The 13,564-nt window shown below is 47.9% G+C and overlaps 1 protein-coding gene across 7 annotated transcripts in view; it reads right to left on the bottom strand.

Annotated features, from left to right (window-relative positions):
- LOC119962774 (NAD(P) transhydrogenase, mitochondrial-like) overlaps nt 1-13,564 on the bottom strand; it is a 226,657-nt gene that overhangs the window by 165,759 nt on the left and 47,334 nt on the right. The window lies entirely within an intron of this gene.

Below are 13,564 nucleotides of genomic sequence, written 5' to 3'. Positions count from 1 at the left end.
CACGGGATTCTGCACAATAGAGTGAGACTTACTTCCTCATTCTAATATGCAGATTTGCCAAAGGGGATCCAGCCCACAATGGGTGGGTTTCACAATGCGAGGTGTTGGGAGTGGGGTAGATACCGGGAGTGGGGTCTTCCCGCTTTCAACGGCTACGCTGAGCCACGGCGAGCTGCTTTCTGGTGCAGCGTGGCTGTTGGATCGCACCCCGAGTATATTTTCTACTATCCTTTGGTACACATTGCTGTTGCAAAAAAAAAATCTTTGCAATAGATACAGATTAATGTCATTTTCTGATTTTATTTCAGATTAATGTTCTACTGAGCAAGCAGGTTTGAAAGTTTTTTTTTCCATCAAATAATATCTTAATTCTTTTAGTATTTTACCTTTCAGGGTTACTTGAAATAACAAGCAAACTACACCATTATAGCCAATGCTTCTGAGGACTTGAAGTTAACATCAAGAAGATAAAGTCCGTTTGCAAAGCAATATTTTTTTCTAAAAACCTGTATTGAGGAGGAACACCTATAAAGTTTCAGACCAAGTTAATTTTCATCAGAAATATTAGTTTATAATTTTATTCTTTGTCAAACTGGATTGTTTTAATTTCATTTGTAATCTTTTGCTCTGCTGATATAAACAAAGTAAGAAGTCTTACAACACCAGGTTAAAGTCCAACATGTTTGTTTCAAACACTAGCTTTCGGAGCACTGCTCCTTTCTGAGGTGAAGGAGCAGTGCTCCGAAAGTTAGTCTTTGAAACAAACATGTTGGACTTTAATCTGGTGTTGTAAGACTTCTTACTGTGCCCACCCCAGTCCAACGCCGGCATCTGGACATCATGATATAAACAAACATATTTATTTACAGAACCAGACCATTTAACCCTACAGATCAATGCTAGTGCTTATATTCCACCTGGACCTCCTCCCAATCTTCTTTATCTAACTCCATTAATATATCTTTCTATTCCTTTCTCCCACGTGTATTACCTGGCTTCCCTTAGGTGCATCCATGTTAATGACCTCAACTATTCCTGTCGTGGCAAATTGCACATTCTAATCACTCTTTAGGTGGAAGAAGTGACTCTCTAATATATGTGGCCCCTGGTTCTGTTTTTTTCTGCAAGTGGAAATATCTTCTCTATATCTACCGAATCAAACTCTTTCTCAATTTTAAAGACCCTTATCAGGATACCCTGACCTGGTTTCTATTTTTCATGTTTCTGTACTGCAATTTTTTGGTGAGCCAGAATTATTTAATTTTTCACGCAACTCACAATGCCATAAACAAAATGTCAAAAACTAATATTTGCATTACAACTAAGGACCAGATTTTTCAGGAGTTGGGCTGCCTTTAAAGTTGGTAGGTAGCCACTGATGAATCCCAACCCCATTTTCGACAGATTCCAAAAATACTTATCCAGCATATTGAGGTTGAGGTAACATTTTGAATGACAGTTTAAAGAGGCCATTCAAGGATTGGTGATTTTTGATGTGGTCACTGAATAGAAGTTTTTTTTATAACAGATTGAATACTTGGGGGAGTTAACTTTTTTTCATTAGGTCTAGAGTTTTTTTCAGTATGAAGTATGCTTGGGTAATAGTTCCATTCGGTTATTTTTTACGTCCGACTCAAGCTACCCACCTCAGTGGTGAAAACATAGCCTTGATTTAAGTTCCAACACTTTTTACAGCTGCTTTCTTTTTAGAACTAATCTTGCACTTTAAGTTTAATCTTTTACATTTTTTGTTAAGCTTCATTAGAATTATAGTCCTAGTTATCATCTTGGTCAATTAAAATAAATTTTTACTGACACTGAATGACAATTGAAGTGTGTTTCCTGAATGAATCAGAAGTCTCTCTTGCATTTGGGAGACTTAAGCATGTGAACTTTTATGAACTGCTCAGTATCATAAGTAATGCTATTCCATAGATTCCTTCATTTATAAGAACATGTTTGAGGATTCAGAATAGAAGGTGGCCACCAAGCCTTAAAATTATTTTTTCGTCGTTCAGGTATTCCTCAGACACTGTGGTAACCTGTCCAAATGCTGAATTTTTGGGATCAAATCCTTCCTCCCATCTCCTTATTACAATACAGAATCACACCCTGCCCATATTACCCTTTGTTTCCATGCTGACAAATCAAATCTGTGCAACAATTCAATTCTTCTTAAATCTGTTTTGTGAGAAAACCTTTCTAAACTGCCAATGTCACTTCTGTTTGACTTCCTCATGCTTGCAGTTTTAAGACAAGGCTTGGAAGAGATAAGTACTTTATAGCTTTTAACCCTTTTAAGAGCTGAATCATTATTGATCTTATCTGATTGTCTTCTAATTGATTCCCTATGTGCAGATTCAGCTGGGTCCCACCCCTCACTAAAACTGCAGGATACTAGTCCTTTTAGCTAATCTGGGACAATTATCCATTTTGGGTACATAATCTATTTCTCTAAATTCTTCATGCATTCAGCAGGCTTAATCAATGAAATACTTTGATAAATCCCAGACTCGCTGGCAATCCACACAGAGAATTTCTGCTTACACCACTGTAATAAATCCGGAAATATTCTGTCTTACAACCCTTTTGTGATCTCCGTGTTCCTCCTCAAATTTTCCTGATTTTCATCACGCCACCACTGGTGATTATTACCTTCAACCACCTCCGCCCCAAGCTCTGGAATTCACTTCCTAAACCTCTCCATCTCCCTCTCCTCCTTTCAGACATTCTTTAAAACAACCTCTTGATCGAGCCTTTGATCACCCGTTCCAATATCCCTGGACATTTCAGTGTCAGATTTGTCTCAGTGTGAAACACCTTGGGATGCTTTGCTGTGTTCAGAGCGCTACATGTTGTTAGTTATTGTTGCTGCGCTCTATATAGTGATAACCTCTGCCACGACAGAACTTGACACTCAGCTGATCCGTCATTACTATCAAAGACATATAGGGGGAATTCTTTCATTACTGCCTGAAGGATATGCCAAGTTTGCAGAGAACCTGTGCTACCCACCTAAATGTGGCACCAAAAGGACTGAACCACTTTCAGGTTCAAGCCTAGATTAAATGTTCAGGATTAGGGAGAAAGAAGGGCACTTTCTTCAGGCCACCACAATTTAGGTGACTTGCCTGTCTCTATGTTGGAAACATAGCCTTGGGGAAGGGAGAGATGGAACAGCAGAGGTCCAGGTTGGGTTTCTAAAAATTAAGAGAAACCTGCCCTTTGAGATCTCGAGGGCCAGGCTGCCGACAGCTACCAGCCAGAGGGTGAAGGGTGCATGCTTCAGCTAGCCCAGTCCAGTGCTTTTAATCAGACACGTTGATATCAAAGAACCCCAATTTCCATTTAAATTGGCCTGAGCACCTGACAGTTCCATTGTAGGAAATCCAGACACACCTGATATTTCAGTAACCTGGTTTAAGGCTGAAGGAATCTGGGTCAGGACGAAGGGAAAGTTAATGAAGGAATGATGGCAAAGAGAATAATAGTGCATAACTGTTGGAATGGTATTGGTTACAGAAAGTCCCTGAAAAAGATGTTTATAGTCTTCTGTATGTTACAGCAAGTCTTTATATACATGTACAGTAAAGGGTGCAAGCAAGGAACAAGCTCCATGTCTAGGTCTCAACACATCCCTGTGCATTGATAACCTAGGTCTGGGCAGTGTGCCTTCATATATCACTGCGTGGTTTTCAGTTGCACATTAACCATAGGCATTATACTACATCTTTCCCAAGTCTTCACCCTCATGAAGATGGCATTACAATAGTTTACTTCATATCTTACATTGCTATTTGTCTGTGCATTTACCTTGTTGTTACTGCCTGAATGCTATTCCAACATTATTGTTTTTATTGTATTCTCATCATTACAGTATTCTCATTACTCTATCTCCTTTCTTCAAGTACGTGAATTTAGAGGTGGTCTTGTAGGTTAGACTAGCATTTGGGGTATCATCATTGATAGTCCTCAACTGTGCGATGGGAGGGGCCCGTCTTAGGAGAGGTCAGAGACGCATCCAGTTGTGTCTGACTGTCCCTCTGCTTTGTCAATCTGGTAGGATCGATTTTGGTCCTTGTTCCATCGGAGGATCATTCCTTGTTCCCAAGCTCCAGATCCAAACCTTGTCACCCTGCTGTAGCTATGGCACGTGTCTGGTGCACACCTTCTGCTGTAGACGGAAGCTTGCTTCTGTCTATATGACTGCTCTTTTAGGTTCTGGATGTCCCCGTAGTCCTTGGCAACCAACGATGGCAGTAAATTATTTGACAGGCTCACAAGCTGTGTGTGAGATTTCTTGCCCATCCAGAACTTAGATGGAGACAGGTCGCGCTGGAAGGTATGTAAATAGAGCAATGAGTAAATCCTCATTTTTCTTCAGGAGGGCTTTTACCATACCTGATAACCTTCACTGTTTGACTGAGTATCTTGAGGAGCTGGTACATCACTGGGAGCCATACTAATAGCACAGTGGGTATACCTGCACAACATGGACTATAGTAGTTCAGGGCAGTAGCTTATCACCACCTCAAGAGCAATTAGGGACTGGCAATAAATGCTGGTCTAGCCAGTGACACCCACATCCTATTAAAAAAGCCGGCTATTGCTCCGAAGTGTGCAAAGCATTCATTGGAGAATTTTGAGCCGTTATTGGCTATGTGTTCATCCGGGATGTCATGGCTCACAAACATCTTTTGAATTGCTTTGATGACTATCTCAGCGGTGGTCGTACTAAGTTGTTGTATCATCCATCTGGAGAAGTCGTCCACCACTATCAGGGAGGATTTGCTGTTGTAGACCAGCAGGTTTGTGTCCAGCATCTCCCAAGGCTTGCTGGGAGATGGGTGGGGATGAGTGGCTCCCTTTGGTCTTGGCAACACACAAACCTGGCCCAGCCACTATATAGCAGATTTGGCCCATGCCCTGCACTTAGTGATGCCCAGATGACCCTGATGTATTTTTTGAAGGACATCTGCCCTTAGGGAGGCTGGGATGACCAGCTGTTCATCATAAGTCAGGAGGTCATCTGTAATAATCAGCAGTGATTTTGCTGCACAAACCATGTTTTAGCTGGTTAGGCTCTGTTCAGGCCACCCTTGTTGACTGGAAGTGCAGATACGAGTACGCTGTTCATCGCACAGTTGCTCTTAGTGGAGCCCGGTGGTTGCCTGCAGGTGTCTAGTATTGGCTTGAGGGTAGGCCTCGAGCTCTGAGACAAAACAGACGTCCTGTTTCGTTCAGAACCCACGGTGGCATTTGAAAGTGTGCTTGCTGTTGTCTGATTTTTTTTCCCCCTTGGGTGTAGACATTCTCATAGGCAAATCTAAAGAGGTGTCAGCGAAACCTCTGGATCCGAGGCGACAACTTTGCAAACTCCTACCGTAGTTTCCGGACTATAAGCCGCTACTTATTTCCCACGTTTTGAACCTCGCGGCTTATACAACGACGCGGCTTATTTATGGATTTTTCCCGCTTTCACTAAACCAATGAAATTGCGTAACGGGTCAAGGTAAAACAATGTAACTTTTTAGTTTACTGTTTAGATTAAATCGAGCGCGCTCAAACATCCCATCATTCTGATTACGGTAGTCATTTTGTCACCCTCATCATGGCAAAGACACGGAGAAATGCATATGATGCAGCTTTCAAGTTGAAGGCGATCGATCTGGCTGTTGGAAAAGGAAATAGAGCTGCTGCACTAGAGCTTGGTCTTAATGAGTCGATGATAAGACGTTGGAAACAGCAGCGTGAGGAATTGACTCAGTGCAAAAAGACAACTAAAGCTTTCAGAGGGAAGAAAAGCAGATGGCCCGAACTAGAAAATGAGCTCGAAGACTGGGTCAACATGCAGAGAGCAGACGGCCGAGGTGTTTCAACTGTACAGATCCGACTGAAAGCCAAAACAATCGCCACCGCAATGAAGTTTGAGAATTTTAGAGGTGGACCATCGTGGTGTCTCAGATTTATGAGACGGAAAGGCCTGTCCATCAGGGTACGGACGAGTTTGTGTCAGCAGCTCCCTCCCGACTACGAGGAAAAAATTTCAAACTTCCACAAATTCATTGATGCAAAGATAGCGGAGCATTCCATTGGCCCGCACAATATCATAAATATGGATGAGGTTCCTCTGACATTTGACCTGCCTCTCACTCGGACTGTCAACAGGAAAGGTGAATCATCCGTCATGCTGAAAACAACTGGGCATGAAAAAACGCACTTCACCTGTGTTCTGAGTTGCACGGCATCGGGAGAAAAGCTTCCACCGATGGTGATTTTCAAACGCACGACGATACCAAAAGAAAAATTCCCTACAGGAATTGTTGTGAAAGTCAACAAGAAAGGATGGATGACGGAAAGCCTAATGCATGAATGGCATACGGAGTGCTACGGCAAGCAACCGGGAGGATTCTTTCACAGGAACAAGGCATTGCTCGTTTTGGACAGCATGAGGGCCCACATAACAGATTCTGTGAAAGAAGCCATCAAGAGGACAAACTCAATTCCAGCTGTGATTCCTGGGGGCACAACAAAGTATTTACAGCCACTCGACATCAGTTTAAATCGTGCATTTAAGGTGGCGCTCCGTGTTCAGTGGGAGGCTTGGATGACAAGTGGGGAGAAATCCTTCACTAAAACGGGCCGCATGCGAAGAGCAACTTATGGTCAAGTCTGCCAGTGGGTCCTGACAGCGTGGAGCATTGTTAAAAAATCCACTATCATCAACGGGTTTCGAAAAGCTGGATTGCTGCGTGTTGAAGAGGGCAGCATGAGCTCAGCGGGAAATTTGCCTCCGGATGAAAGTGATGAGAGCGACAATGAAAACAATCCAACATCGGATGAAGCAATTCTGAGGCTATTCAACTCTGACACTGAAGGAGATGACTTCAGTGGTTTCAGTGCACAAGAGGAGGATAGTGACTGTGATCACCTGGGTTGGTGATATCTTGATTACGATCAGTAATAAAATACTTCTTTTTACACATGATTTATTTATTTTTAATGTTTCAAACTGATGATTCTATGTTAATCTTAAGAGCTTAATCGGATTGATTTCGCTCCACAGTGACCAATGACTTTCTTGGTAGGCTATTCTTTACCGCTAATTTTTTATTTTTGTTACAAGCCGTATTTCGTTAAAGCCTGTGTAAAGCTCATTTGTTTCAATGTACCGGTAAGCACCTGCGGCTTATATACGTGTGCGGCTTATTTATGTTCAAAATAAAAAAAAATTCAAAATCAGTGGGTGCGGCTTATAGTCAGGTGCGCTTTATAGTCCGGAAATTACGGTACTTGTTCAATAAGGAGACCAATGGGGTGGCATGGTGGCACAGTGGTTAGCACTGCTGCCTCACAGCTCCAGGGTCCCAGGTTCAATTCCGACCTTGGGTGACTGTCTGTGTGGAGTCTGCACATTCTCCCCGTGTCTGTGTGGGTTTCCTCCGGGAGCTCCGGTTTCCACCAACAGTCCAAAGATGTGCAGGTTAGGTGGATTGGCCACGATAAATTGCCCCTAAGTTTCCAAAAAGGTTAGCTGGGGTTACTGGTATAGGGTGGAGGCATAGGGTGTTCTTTCCAAGGGCTGGTGCAGACCTGATGGGCCGAATGGCCGCCTTCTGCACTGTAAATTCCATGATTCAATGAAAGTGGTTTATGGCCCATCTTGATTTTGACCTTGGCACTGATGACATAAACTTCTCACATGCCCATGTGACCGCCAAAGCTTCCTTCTCGATTATGCCGTACCTTGTCACCGTGTCTGACAACCCTCTGGATGTGTAGTTGACAGGTCCATGACCGCCATCCAGTTGCTTCTTAGAGAGAACTGCTCCGAGGCCTGTGCACGAAGCATCAGCTGCTATGGTGGTAGGCTGGGCCAGGCCGGGTCAGGTCGCAGTGTGCCAGAATGTTAGTGGAGAACAGCTCTTGTTGGGAATGCCAGTACCAAGCTTTGTCTTTCTTAAACAGGTGTCTTGATACTTCTGTGACCGGTGCAAAGTTCCGTAAAAAACGTTGCCAAGTGTTTCACCAACCCCAGGAGATGTTGGAGGTTGGGGAAAGAGGAAGCGGGAAGTCAATGATCACTGGCTTTTTTTGTGGGTCCGCTGTGATGCCTTTGCTGCTGAGGATGTGAGCCAGGAACCAAATGGAGGTCTCGGCAAATTCATATTTGTCATTCAACATCAGCCGTGCCTCCTGCAGTCGCTCCAATACTGCCACGAGACTTTTGTCATGCTCTTCCACTGCGATTCCGTGAACTACAATGGCGTCCATGTGGCAATCCCTGAAGACACTGGATAAGGTGTTAGACATTGTGCTTTGGAATATCTCTAGCGTTGACATGATCCCAAAGGGCAGACGGTAGAAGAAAAATCTGCCAAAGGGGTTAATAAATATGGGAGACCTCGTTGAGGAGAAGCTGCCAGAAACCAGTTCATCTTTTGGAATGGGACCATCCTGGATCAACACGCGGGATCTTGTTTGACTGGGGTGATGACTCCCGTGTTTGCTATCTCATTCGGTGGCTATTCTAATTTCTTCACGAGTGAGTCGGGTACTTTCTGTGGAGTGAAAAGTCACACTGGTTCAGTGTCGTCCCTGAACATAATCCTGTAAGCATTTTCCAGGTGCCTTAGTTCTGTGAGGGCTTCTGGAAATCACATCTATAATTGGGGCCAGGCCCTTGGATGTTAACCTGTTCAATCCTTGCAGGAGGTTGTGTTCGATACAGTGTTTTGGCTTGGGGTAGTTCTGATTGTAGTCGATAAAGAGGGTTGTTTGGATTGTTTTGTCCTTATATCTCAAGAGTCGCTTGCAGCTTGCCCTTGATTGGAAGGCCGATTCTCCTGCCGCATGAAATGAAGTGTCGTTGATTGAAGCCAGAGTTCTCTGAGCCATGGTTCCTTGTCTGACGGACTTTTTCACTGGCATCGGTATCAAATTTGAAATTTGTGATTACCATATATTAAAAATATATATTAAAAAAATATTTTCCTCAAAAGACCCCAATTTTGTAACTGGTCTGAGCCTCGAGTCCAAGTGTAGTTGGAAGTGTGGACATGTGATCTATGTTAAAGATGTTTAAAGTGTGTGGGTCCAGCTGTAAGAGTTTATCAGCTTTCAAAATGACGCCACCGTTCACTGCAGTGCAAAGAATTTCTGCCATCACTGGTCTTGTGGACTCCACAAAATGGCGGAAGTCCACTTCTTGAAGAAATTTTTTTATAATGGCTGTGTGCTGATCTATTTCATTCAGCAATTTAGTTTTGCGAGTAGAGTGGCGTTAAAATTCAATGCAGGAGCTTCCGGTTGCGGCTATGACCAGCTAAGTCGCACGTTTGGCTGCTCCTGCTACAAAGGTGTTTTCGGGCCGATTGGAGGGCCCCAACGGCGCTGTAAGGACAAATCCCGGTGGGGGAAGGCTCCCTGAAGAGAACCAGACCAACTTTATGGTCGGTACCCGGAGTGGGGTGGTAAAGAGAGCAACAGCAGCTCCCAAAAAAAAGCGGGGGAAGAAGACCAAAATGGCGGCCGGTGGTGCACCCGAGGAATGGAGGAAATGGGCGGAGGAGCAGCAGGCTGCTCTCCTGCGCTTCTTTACGGAGCTGAAAATGGAGCTCTTGGAGTCAATGAATGCGACGACCACCAGGCTGATGGGAGCCCAGGCGACCCAAGAGGCGTCGATTCGGGAGCTGCAACAGGAGATGACTGCGAGGGAGGAGGAGGCCACGGTCCTCGTGGGAAAGGTAGAGGTGCACGAGGCACTCCACCTGAAATGGCAGAGCCGTTTTGAGGAGCTGGATACCCGAATGAGGCGGAAGAACCTGAGGATCTTGGGCCTGGCAGAAGGCCTGGAGGGGTCAGACCTCCCGGGATATGTAGCAGAAATGCTGAGCTCCCTGATGGGGGCAGGGGCCGTCCCTTCGCCCCTGGAGCTGGAAGAGGCCTACAGGGTCATGGCTAGGAGGCCAAGAGCAAATGAGCCCCCGAGGGCGGTGCTGGTGCGGTTCCAGCGACTCAGCGACCGTGAAAGAGTGCTGGAGTGGGCCAAGAGGGAAAGGAGCAGCAAGTGGGAGAATTCGACGGTGAGGGTCTACCAGGACTGGAGTGCGGAGGTGGCAAAGCGGCGGGCCCGGTACAACCGGACGAAGGCGGTGCTACATGCAAAACGGATCAGGTTCGGAATGCTGCAGCCAGCGCGCTTGTGGGTCACCTACAGGAACCAACACCACTATTTTGAGTCCCCAGAGGAGGCGTGGGCCTTTGTACAGGAAGAGAAACTGGACTCGAATTAGACCCAGGGGATACTTGGCGGCCGTAGCCGCTCGGGTACTTTCAGCTGAATTCTTTGTTTGGATTTTGAACTCTTGCTGTGGTTTTTCTTCTGATGTTTTTTTCCCCCTTTGCCAACTTCCCTTAGTTATTGTTATTGTGGTTATTCATGGTTATTTATGGGTATTTATGCTGTTTGGTAGAGGGCGACTGTTAAGTACATTGTTATTTGTTATTTATCTGTTATTTATAATGTTAAGTTGGGGAGGCGGGACGGGGGGGGAGAGCAGATCGGGGATATGGGCTCCTAGGGGGGGTTCTTTACAGGCATGGACGGGGACGGGGGTGGAACTGAAGATGGCGGGGTGGGGTGTGGCAGGGCGAAAGCGCGGGCTTTCCTCTGTTTTCCCGCGCGCGGGGCAGAGGAGGGGGGGAGGGGAGGAGTGCGGGGCGTGGCTAGCAATGGCGACCTTTCCCGCGCTGGAGCGGGGCCAGGGAGGAGTGGCAAGGGGGGGGAGGCCCCCCCCCCCGAGCCGGGGGGAGTCGGAGTGTGGCAGGAGCAGCCGGGTCAGCGTGAACCAGCTGACTTACGGGAGTACAATGGAGGGTACATCGCGGCTAGGAGGGGTCCTAGCCTGGGGGGGGAGGGGGGTTAGGGAGGGACACCGGGTTGCTGCTGAAAAGACCAGAAACGAGAAGTGGAGGACTGGAGAGGTGGGGGGAGGGGGACATCGCCATGGGGAGCGGGTCAGAAGGGGAGGGTCGACCCGGGGCGAGCAGGGAACAGGACATGGCTAATCGGCAGGGGAGGGGGGCGGGTCGTCCCGCGACCCGGCTGATCACTTGGAACGTGAGGGGGTTGAATGGGCCGGTCAAGAGATCAAGGGTATTCTCACACCTGAAGGGACTGAAGGCTGATGTAGCAATGTTACAGGAGACCCATTTGAAGGTAGTGGACCAGGTTCGCCTGAGAAGGGGGTGGGTGGGACAGGTGTTCCACTCTGGATTGGACGCAAAGAACCGGGGGGTGGCGATTCTGGTGGGAAAGAGGGTGTCGTTCGTGGCGGAGGAGGTGGTGGTGGATAAGGAGGGTAGGTATGTGATGGTGAAGGGTAAGCTGCAGGGGGAGAAAGTGGTGATGGTCAACGTATATGCCCCGAACTGGGATGACGCGGGTTTTATGAGGCGCCTATTGGGCCTCATTCCGGGACTGGAGGCAGGGGGCTTGATCATGGGGGGGGACTTTAACACAGTGCTGGACCCCGGGCTAGACAGATCGAGCTCAAGGACCAATAGGAGGCCGGCAGCGGCAGAAGTGCTGAGGGGGTACATGGAGCAGATGGGAGGAGTAGACCCATGGAGGTTTGGTAGGCCGAGGGCGAGGGAGTATTCCTTTTTCTCCCACGTCCATAGAGTGTACTCCAGAATCGATTTCTTCGTGTTGAGCAGGGGGCTGATCCCGAGGGTACGGGAAGCTGAGTACTCGGCCATTGCGATCTCTGATCATGCACCACATTGGGTGGATGTGGAAATGGGGGAGGCGCGGGACCAGCGCCCGCTGTGGCGGCTGGATGTGGGGCTGTTAGCGGACGACGAGGTGTGTAAAAGGGTCCGGAAGAGCATTGAGAGCTATCTGGACTTGAATGACACGGGTGAGGTGCAGGTGGGGATGGTCTGGGAGGCCCTGAAGGCAGTGATCAGGGGAGAGCTGATCTCCATAAGGGCGCACAGAGAAAGAAAGGAGAGGCAGGAGAGGGAGAGGCTGGTGGGGGAGCTATTGGAAGTGGATAGGAGATATGCGGAGGCACCAGAGGAGGGGCTGCTGGGAGAACGGCGCAGCCTGCAGGTCAAGTTCGACCTGCTGACCACCAGGAAGGCAGAGACGCAGTGGAGAAGGGCACAGGGCGCGGTTTATGAGTATGGGGAAAAGGCGAGCAGGATGCTGGCACACCAGCTTCGCAAACGAGATGCGGCTAGGGAGATTGGGGGAGTGAAGGAGAGGGGCGGGAAGGTAGTGCAGAAGGGGCAAGAAGTGAACGGGGTCTTCAGGGATTTTTACAAGGAGTTGTATCGGTCTGAGCCGCCGACGAGGAGAGGGGGAATGGAGGACTTCCTAAACAAATTGAGGTTCCCAAGGGTCCAGGAGGGGCTGGTAGAAGGGCTGGGGGCGCCAATAGGGCTAGAGGAGCTAGTCAAGGGAATAGGTCAGATGCAGGCGGGGAAGGCGCCGGGGCCAGATGGGTTCCCGGTGGAATTCTATAAGAAAAATGTGGACTTGGTGGGACCGGTACTGGTACGAGCCTTTAATGAGGCGCGAGAGGGGGGGGTTCTGCCCCCGACAATGTCGCAGGCTCTGATCTCCCTGATATTGAAGCGGGATAAAGACCCCGTGCAGTGCGGGTCCTACAGGCCTATCTCGCTTCTGAACGTGGATGCCAAGTTGCTGGCAAAGATCCTGGCAGCTAGAATAGAGGATTGTGTGCCAGGGGTAATCCATGAGGACCAGACGGGGTTCGTGAAGGGGCGGCAGCTCAACACGAACGTGCGGAGATTGCTGAATGTAATTATGATGCCGGCAGTGGAGGGGGAGGCTGAGATAGTGGTAGCGCTGGACGCGGAGAAGGCATTCGATAGGGTGGAGTGGGAGTACCTGTGGGAGACGTTGGAACGGTTTGGATTTGGGGAAGGCTTTATTAAGTGGGTGAAGCTGCTCTACTCGGCCCCGACGGCGAGTGTAGTGACAAACGGGAGGAGGTCGGAGTATTTCGGGCTCCACCGAGGGACCAGGCAGGGATGTCCCCTATCCCCCCTACTTTTCGCACTGGCGATTGAACCGTTGGCGATGGCACTGAGGGGTTCAGGGGGGTGGAGAGGACTGACTAGGGGAGGGGAGGAACATCGAGTATCGCTGTATGCGGATGATCTACTGCTGTACGTGGCAGACCCAGAAGGGGGAATGCCGGAGATAATGGAACTATTAGCAGAGTTTGGGGACTTTTCGGGGTACAAACTAAATTTGGGCAAAAGCGAGGTTTTTGTGATACACCCGGGGGACCAGGGAGAGGGTATTGGGAGACTCCCCTTCAAGCGAGCAGGAAAGAGCTTTAGGTACTTAGGGGTGCAGGTGGCAAGGAACTGGGGGACCCTCCACAAGTTGAACTTTTCCAGGCTGGTGGAACAGATGGAGGAGGAATTTAAGAGGTGGGACATGGTACCGTTGTCGCTGGCGGGGAGGGTGCAGTCAATCAAAATGACGGTCCTCCCAAGGTTCTTGTTTTTATTTCAGTGCTTG

The sequence above is a fragment of the Scyliorhinus canicula genome, chromosome 3 (assembly GCF_902713615.1).
Source record: "Scyliorhinus canicula chromosome 3, sScyCan1.1, whole genome shotgun sequence".
NCBI lineage: Eukaryota > Metazoa > Chordata > Chondrichthyes > Carcharhiniformes > Scyliorhinidae > Scyliorhinus > Scyliorhinus canicula.
This window is presented reverse-complemented; position numbering and strand designations above follow the sequence as displayed.